Raw genomic sequence first — 10171 nt, 5'->3', positions numbered from 1 at the left:
TTACTATAACTACCCTACGGGAAGTTAATAAAATTTGTTAAAAGTATACAGCGATGAAGCGCAACCCTGCGATGTAATAAGCTTACATGAATAACGCACGATGGTTGTCAAAATCTGAATTTTGCATCTCTTATATTGGAAGTGACAAGAAGAGAAATTTGTGTTAGAGCTTCAATATTTAATGTAAGCTTTTTACGACCACACAATATTTGTGAAATAGCTTGAGATAAAGCAATCACATAAAAAATGTAAGTAAATTATCATATGAACCAAAAGTTATAGTTTAAAGTTTTATTTTTAACCCTTTTCACTCGGATGTGGGCGGAAAAATACATATAAATCTCGCAATTCGTGAGTGCATTCATTTCTTACAATTTACAAATTACAAAAATTATGTATTCATTTATTACAAATTAAAAGGGATACATATTTTATACCTTATCAAGTTTTATATGGAACTTGTAATCCTGGCTTGTGACTCTATAAGAGTTACGGGACTTTGTAATTTGATTAAAAATATTAATTATTAACGAAATGCAATTTTATGCACTTTTTATTGCTATAAAATTTGCATTGGAAGTATTTTTATCTAACTCTCTTTTTTTACAATTTACACAGTATTTAATATTTATCAGTCTTCGAGCAATTCAAAATTAGCTTACCACGTATTAATAATAACAAATCTTTACAAATGTTTGAATTCAACATTTTTAATTAATTTGTTTTTCTATATGAAATGATTATTTGTTTGATTCAACCATAATAAACCATGATAAAAACCATATGTTATTTACGTATTATTTATTTCGGTTCAACCGCAGCACGCGTCTGAGTTGAGTTTTTCACTAATAGTTCTCCACTTCTTTCCGTGAGGGGAGATTTTCATTTTTTATGTGTTTATAGAACATACACATATTTGACCCACATATTGACATTAGTATTAGGTGTATATCAACTGATGATTTGATTAATAGAAAACTAGGTGCATTATCTTCTTGATGTGGTAATTATGAGTGATTAGGATTGGAATTTAGCAACATTTCAAATTGAGTCGATAAAATGTTGAAATTTTGACGAGTCCATTATTCTAAACTTCAACGAATTTATAATTATACCACTTTTTGCAGGCCTATTATAGTTGAGATTGTTCATTAATTGCAAGACCAAAATTTCTATCAACATGCAAAGTCCAAATTTTTTGTGACAATTTATTAGAAAAGACCGATCTTTATCAAAAATGAATGAGCAAGATTGTCAACTGATCTCTTTTGATTACTTTTTAACTTCCCTTTTAACTAGTAGGGTAAGTTATAGTAATGGGCCAAAAATCAAAAATGAAAATTTTTGCATATTTTCACGTTTTGAAGGTTTCTGAATATTTTGGCATACCTCAGAAAAAATGATTGTGTGTGCGTGTGTTTGATATATCCGTATTTTTTTGTCCACGTTTTCTGGCATACGGATTTTAACGGATTTGGATGGTTTAAAAAACATTCTATTCTTATTGATAGGAGGAAGGATAGAAGATGTGCTGATTAGTCTTTGACAAAGGCAGGAAAATATAAATCGAGTTTTTCAATTCAAGTATTCAATTTGTAATGATTAGGAGAAGTGGTGATTAGTTTTTGGCAGAGGCACGTTGAGCCATTTTGAAGATACGGAGCTAAATGTACAAAAAATGGCAGTTTTTGAAAGAACTAAACATCTGAATTGAATGATTTAAAAAACTTTCTGCTTGTGCTGACAAAACAATTGCTTTTGGAAAAAAATATTTCATTGTTTTTATATTTTTTTGTGTATCAAAAATAATTCAGATTTTATTTTTAATTCTGGCTGAAGTTCGAAAGCTTACTTATATACTTTAAATAAATAATTTTAACTTTGTAGTACAGTTTATATAATTCCTATAAATATTATACTAGGTAATGTTACAGTATTTCTAATAATCTATTTGAAAACATTTAATATTCCTCGAACATTTCGTTACGGTACTGGAAGTTCTAGCAATTTGCCTTAAGACACGATATCATACACCACTAGTTAATATTTTAAAATCGGTTCAGAATTTTTGGTGAATACGTAGACTATCTAACCGGACCAATTAATAATTAGATGAAAATATTATTAGAAAGTTTATTACAGCTCCCCATCGCGTGTCTGGTTAAAAATGTAGGCTAGCACAAACTAGTCCCGGGTTTGATCCCAACCTTGACCAAGCTCAATATTACCTTTCGTGAACATAGTTGTACCATACACTCGTAACTATTAGATCTACATCTATAGACCGATTCTGCCGCATAACAGACCAATGTTATGGCAAGGCTATGTTATGAAGAACTTTCCATACTAATAATTGACAAAGGCTATGAGGTTGCTATGCACTCAGGCGTATTTTCGAGGTTGTCATATAGAAAACATAACCTAGAAACCGCATAAATGTCAAAAAACGATCTTAGATCACAGCTTCATAAAATACGAGTGAAGCTGCAGTTTATGTAAAACGCTTGAATGCACCACAAATACATGACATTTTGGCAGTATTCAGTATGATTCAGTAGCATAATGTATGGAAGTTGGGTCGTAACATGGTCTTGTCATAACATTTTTCTGTTATGCGACAGAATAGGTCTCATATATAGGACCGATGAGTTGCCTGTCATCCGACATTAGGCTGAGAATTTAACAAAAAGTTTATAGGAGAAGCAATTTTGAGCAGTGACTGATTGCTGTAAACCAAACAAGTTTATTACAAGTTTATTATTAACGTAGGTAAGTTATAGTAATCCCTAAAAATCGAAAAGGAAAATTTTTATATATCTTTACGTTTCAAAACCTATACCTTATAATTAGAAAAAATGAATGAATGTGTGTGTGTGTGTAAGCGTGTATGTGTGTATGTCTGTGTGTGTGCGGATACAAATTATTGTCGACGATTTTAGGAACACGGTTCAACCGATTTTAATTATTCAAAAAACATTCGGAGATCTAGTGGGAAAACTAAAAAAAATGCCATTTGGCGGTCAAAAATAATCATTAGGCATATGCACATCAAATTATCAGATATTTAATAGAGATTTTAACTATAAGTATAAATTTTGTTTACATTTCTATGGGTTCCGTACCAATGTTTATCAGTTAGACGGAATTTTTTCAAAGATGTTAATCTTTTTAAAAAAAATAATTTTTGGTACGGAAAGTTCCAGCAATTTGCCTTAGGGCACGATGCCATGCGCTCCATTAGTTTAATACTATTAAAATTGAAAACATATGGAAAAAACGATTTCTGCATCTTTCCCTGCAACGTTGAGTAAGTATTATTGAGACAAAAAGATATTTTTATATACAGAACATGATATTCAATTAATAATTATTTGTTCCTAGCGTATCATCATTCAGAGTATACTCTATGAAATGAGCTTGTGGCACGTGCTACTATATATAAAATTGCTTTCAATCCCATCGACATTAGCATAATTACGAAGTATCCTATAAAATTATAATCCACAAAAATAAAATCAATAACTGCTCAAATAAAAACCCTCTCCTTCCATCTGCTTGAATGCGTAACAGCCCCCGCGCCAGCATCACCTAAAACCAAAAGCTATTCATCAAGATGCGCGGATTAATATAATGGCTAGTGGGATCACAAATGTAACAAGAAACTTAATAAAATTATTTCTTTACTTGTATTTACATCTGTGGCAATATCATTTTCATCTCTGCTTTAAATTTTTTTAAATGATTCTTTGATGTCTCATAGTTAGTGCATTAGAACTATTGCATTAGAGACATTACTGCTATAGAACTATTTTAATTTTTATGTCTCCAAAAAATATTTTATATATTTTCTAATGAATTGAATTTTTGATAAATGCGAGTTTACTGTAATGATTTTTTAAAAGCTTTTGGAACGTATACATTCTAAAAATTTAGTTTGAACAACGTTTTACAAAAATGTAAAATTTTTTGTACGATTACTGTTATAAGTGAATTTTTATCAACATACTAATATCACGTTAATTAATAGCGATTTATAATTTATAATGATGATATTGATATTACCAGTAATATAAATTAATTATAAAAATCATGAGATCCTTTGTTTATGCCATTGCCCTTGTAAAGTATTGATTAATTAATAAAGTCTTTTTTGTTTTTTAATCTGATATTTTGCAAGCGATAATCAGATAAAATACGTTCAGTTTTAGTTTAATTTATTCTAGGATACAATTCTTATAGTAAAATCACACTTATTTCGTTCAAAATTTTATTATAAGTGTAGGGTAAGTTACAGTAATCGCAAAAAATCGAAGATGAAAATTTTCATATATCTTCATGTTTCAAAGGTTTGAAAAGGTTTGACAAGACAAAGAACTGATTAATTTTTGGGAAGGCCGTTCTAGCGGTTTCGGAGATCTGATAAAAAAAGTAAAAAAACGCCCAAAAATGATTATTAGACATGTGCACCTCAAAATATCAGATATTTTGTGGAGATTTTAATGTATAAGTTTTGTTTACTTCTCTATGGATTCCGTAACATCGTTTGTTTGTTAGACGGCGGCGCGGCGCTTACGCGCTTTGATATTTCGTCTCTATGCAGCTAAAGCAGTGCGATTGCTTTTAATTAAAGTTCAAAATGTCCAAAATATTTCAAAATGAGAACATTTATTTTCCAAAAGTCTTTTTTCCTAAAAAGTCAATTATTTTCAAAAGTTTAAAGTTTTTCAAAAATCTAATTTTTTCAGTTTTTAAATTTTTAATCTATTTTAAAAAATGTAAGTTTTAGTACGGAAAGTTGCAGCAATTTGCCTTAAGGCACAATGCCATACACCAATAGTTGGTGTTTTGTTTTTACTATATGGTACTAATATATAAAACGCTTTTATGATAGGAACTTTTGAATTGCACTTTATCAATAACATATGCGAGATGTATAACTAATGATATATCTTGGCAGTTATGCTATTTGGAGGTTAGTTCTCAGCCATTGACAGTATCAAAAATTTAAATAAAAGCTTGTATAAGCAACATAGACTTAGCTTTTTGACTGTTTCGAGACTGCCAACATATTGAGAGCTATTAAGGTAACATTATTTATTGAAATAAAATAGATGCACTGATAATAGCAATTCATCAAAATAGGTTTATTTGAAACATATTATGTTACAATGTTATCTAAGAATAGGCCCATAAGATTAACCGGCCAACTCTGTCGTAACATAGACATGCTATGCTAGTTTATCGTAGTAAAAACTGTTGTTAATATCACGAAGACGCTGTTATCATAACATTGTTTTCTCATTGTTAACATTGCTTTGTTTTTATGTGAAATACACCTGATCGAACAGCATATAGATACTTTTCACAGCTTTTTCTACCAAGAGACAAGTATAATATAGAGTTGCCATAACAACGCTATCTTATCGTCTATGTTACGGCAGACCATAGTGACCCATAATTCTCTGCTTTGCAATTATGTATATATCATATCTTGTATGATATATGTATGTTTGCCAGTTGCATTATATTTGAGAATGAGATATGACATTAAATTTGTTTTCTAGAAATATGCCTATTATGAAATTAATTCTATTATCGAGATATGCTTCCAGCTCTCTCCCTATAACTTTTTTATAATATAAGTAAACGGTATATACACAGTGGCACGCGTTTTAAATTTCTTTTACATTGGAAACCCTATCGACGGTATAAAAAAGCATTAAAACGAACCCGAAACCCGTTATGCATTTACGCGTATGCGTATATGAAAAAAACTGTATCCCGTACGAACATGTGCCTATGAATTTTAGGGGTAAAAAGAGGTATTTTCACCTAAAAACATCGGGCCGAGTATAATGATGTACATATGTTATAGTTTTTGTCGTACATAAAGAGGAGAACGCGTAAAAAATATTGGCCCGTTTATTTTTCAACTTTCTTCTTGACGTGAGCATCCTTGAATACAGGGATTCTCAAGGTAAGATTCCAGTTACTTTACAAAGTTGTGGGTTATTCGGTGTTTCATTATCAGCATGAATAAAAAGTTAATGCTTTTGTCAAAAAATGCAGTTCCTTTATTTTATTTTAGAGTATAACACCAAAATTAAAAAATAACTGTATGCAGATGAGTATGTGAAAGCAAATTTTTATTTCAGTTGACATTTTCTCACAATTTTTTTGTCGTTTTTCAAAATTTGAAAAATATTGTATGAAACTGAACAATGATTTGCGTAATTTATTACTAGTGATCGGTATAGCCTTTTCTTTGCAATTAACAATTTCATTAAAATAATCACGTTAAATCAAACAATCCTGAACAGATTTAGACCATTCAAAAGGTTCGTTTGTATGATATTAGTTTTTACTAAATGCTTTTTAAATTAAAATAGTAGTGTGTATGGCATCTTGTTGGAACTTCCCGTACCCTAGCAAAATGTTCGAGAAATATTATTGTTTTCAAATAGATTATAAAGAAATACTGTAACATTGTCTAATATTTATAACAATTATATAAACTGAATTGCAAAATTGAAAATATTTGTTTAAAGTATATTAAAACTTAAGTCAGAATTACAATTAAAATCTGGATTATTTTCGATATATAAAAAAAATTTTTTTGAAAAATAAAATTGAAAAAAATTTTTAACTTTGAATCATTCAAATCGGACGCTTAGTTCTCTCAAAAACTGCCATTTTTTGCACATTTAGCTCTGTATCTCCAAAACCGCTGGACCTGCCTTTGCCAAAAACTAATTACCGCTTCTCTCCGTCACAACGAATTGAATGTTTTTCATTCAAATCCGATGCTCCGATTTCTCAAAAACTCGATTTCTATATTCTGCATTCTTTGCTCCGTATCTCCGAAACGGCTGGGCCTGCGTTTGCCAAAAACTAATCAGCACATCTCCCTATCAATAGGAATCGAATGTTTTTGAAATCATTCAAATCGGATGATCCGTGCGCCCGAAAACGTGGACGAATAAGTGTATCCAGAAATGCATACACACACATCCATTCTTTCTGAGGTATGCCAAAATGTTCAGAAACCTTCAAAACGTGAAAAAATGCAAAAATTTTCAATTTCGATTTTTGGACAATTACAATAACTTACCCTACGGGAAATTGAAACATAAAAATAGGCAATAATATTTTAAATAAATAAAAATTGTCATAAGTTCAAAAATTCAATAAGTTTACATTCTTATAGAACCAAATTATTCTCAAATATTTGAATTTTTGAGCTAATGACAAATTTTACTTATTTAAAGAAATTACCTATTTTTATATTTTTAACAAAAAATCATTTGGTGACAAATAATATCATAAGAATAAACATTGTGAATGGTCTAAATCTAAAATTTAAATTCTTATAGAACCTCAAATATTATTATATCCAGACAATACTGTGGCAAAATATTACTCACACCTAGTTTATAGAATGTGCTAAAATAACGCTGCTGGATATCATCAGATAGTTTTAAACTACTCGTGTGTAATTTCTTAGCACTTTTCAATATAACAATTATTTTACCATGATATCAAGATGAAGATTGCTTCAGTTTGTAGTGTTAGATAGCAAGAAATCTAATTTAAAAAAAAATCTGTTAATTATCTTCTTTTATGACTGCGCAATTTAATTTAATTTATCAAAATTAAAGTACCACTACTGGGTAACTTTTTGATTGATTTTTTATTTGTAAGGACAGGTTGCAATTGAATAAAAAAACTTCGGTTCATATCGCAAAGATTAAAGTTGATCTAATTGCATTAAAAATTAAAATGTCTATGATATTATTAGAGTAGCTTATCTGCCTTTTTGATGAATTAAAATTTTTGTACATGCGAATGTTTGCTAATGGTTTTTATAACGAATTGATTATATATTTAAAGGTATGAAATTTTGTATATTTTTTCTTCTTTTGTTTATTAGAATAATTTCTTAAATATTATTTATAATAAAAATACCAAACAATTAAAGTTTTGGATCCACTGCCTTAGTGGATGTCCGCAAGGGTTTCCATATGCGAGAAAGGAAATTCGTTAATCTGAAATATTTGATGAAGATTACGTGATATTTCTTTAAAGTTTAGATCAAGATAACTGTTTTGGCTGCATACGATGAATGGTTTATTCGATCTGGACAAATGAAAGGGAATAATAAATACAAATTGAATTATTATTATTGTATCTAGGCTTGAGATTCTACGATTTACAAAATGATGTACCTATTCTATAGAATAAATATAATCTGTATTAATTTAGAGTTCATGATAGTAACTGGAAGGATTAAATTAAAATACTAAAAACTATGAAATAAAATAATATTGTGTAGAAGATTTGTATATATGCTTTTTTAATGTATTTCAGAAAATAGAAATATTTTATTTTATGTAAAATTCAAATGATAATTGCGTACTTATTGAATATTATGCGTGAAGAGGATTTTAACTTTTAAAGATGTTTTAAATTTTTTTTTAAATTGTCTATTAATTAATTATGGAAAAGGTTATATTGTCTTAAATCAATGGACGATTTTGCTACAGACTATATTTTATTTAAAGCTAAATTGAAATCTTCACATAAAGATACCAAGTCTTCATAGCGTATTTAAATTTTTGTTATATATGTCGATTTAGCCAAATATAAACATTTTATCAATACCTTGGTTCGAGTATAAAAAAATATGTTTTGAGTACAATCTTATAAAAATATCCTGTTACGTGATCGAATGACCTAAATAATACGAAACCGATGAATACAAAAATTGCATTGAATACGATGCCTTCAAAGCTGCCACTCTAGAGTATTTTTAAACGGGTAAAATATACAATTAAGGGTTAATTTTTTTATGTTCTCGTTTTCGTGAAGAATTTACCCAAATGCGGAGAATATAAGAAACAACAGGTGTTTTGGTGAAGGATATAAAATTTTCGATTACTATTTTTCACGCAACTGTTACAAATCCTTTAAAATATGAGCATTTAAATATACGTGCTATATATATATATATATATATATATATATATATATCTGTGTGTGTGTGTTTGTATGTAATATAACCAAGTTACTTTCTAATAGTTTTAGATTGTAAGGAATTACACCACAACAGGTCATAGAACACTAAGTAAGAATAGTTCTGATTGGGTTTTATAATTTGTAACTATTACTCGAACAACCAAATTCAGTTAAAATCACAATTCATTAAAAACTAATTCTAGTTCATAATTATCATCTTCTGTAGTTTGAGTTTCCAATGAATGAATATTTGGAAAAATTAACGTTATATGAGATGCAGATTAAGTAAATAATTATAGTCATCTCCTACTATTATTTTATAAGATCAATAATATTACTCATCATAGTTTGGAATAATGAGCCTCTTTGCGTCAATATATAACATTTAAACTATTATTTGTCGAAAATAACTAACATTTTTGGCAAATTTGTAAAAATGAATTGGAAAGTTTATGCAACCTGCCATAAGACAAAGTGCTACTTACATGCAAGTTTAATTTGATTTTATATTTTATATTTTATATTTTATATTTTATATTTTAATTAGCTCTAGTAGATACGCCACTGGGGGTATCTACCAATTTGTAATCACCTCATTTTACCATGTACTTGTCAGCATTATCTGGTTAATGTAATAATTTATACAGATTGCAGAATTAAATTGAATAAAAAAAAATAAGTGTGTTTTTTATCAGAAAATTATTTTCTTAAATAAACTTATGTATAATATTAATGTATATGTGATTGCTTACCTAAATTTTACATGGTAAATTAATTAAGTTTATGCTATTTCTTTTTTCTATTTGTTTTGAATTTTAATGACACTATGAGTCAATTTGTATCGAGTTCTGTTAAAACAATTCAGGTTGCAATCCTTATTTTTATACTGTTGCACTACTGTTCACTCTGTTGGAAGTTCATTAAGTTAATTTGGAGAAAATGTTTATATGTAATAAGTTATCATTTAAAAAAATATATAAATAGTTATAATTAACTAAATGTAATGAATGTAAATGTAATATAATAATTAATGCTAGATGTGATAGAGTGTATAACATAATAATTACTGATAGATAGTGTGATGTTTAGACTGATTCTGCCGCACAACAGACCAATTTTATGCTATGTTATAAAGAACTTTCCATACTAAATATTG

Source organism: Ctenocephalides felis, unplaced genomic scaffold, assembly GCF_003426905.1.
Source record: "Ctenocephalides felis isolate EL2017-DRISC unplaced genomic scaffold, ASM342690v1 CF-g0.4_SCAFFOLD_03572, whole genome shotgun sequence".
NCBI classification, from domain to species: Eukaryota; Metazoa; Arthropoda; class Insecta; order Siphonaptera; family Pulicidae; genus Ctenocephalides; species Ctenocephalides felis.
Note: the sequence above shows the minus strand (reverse complement) of the source record.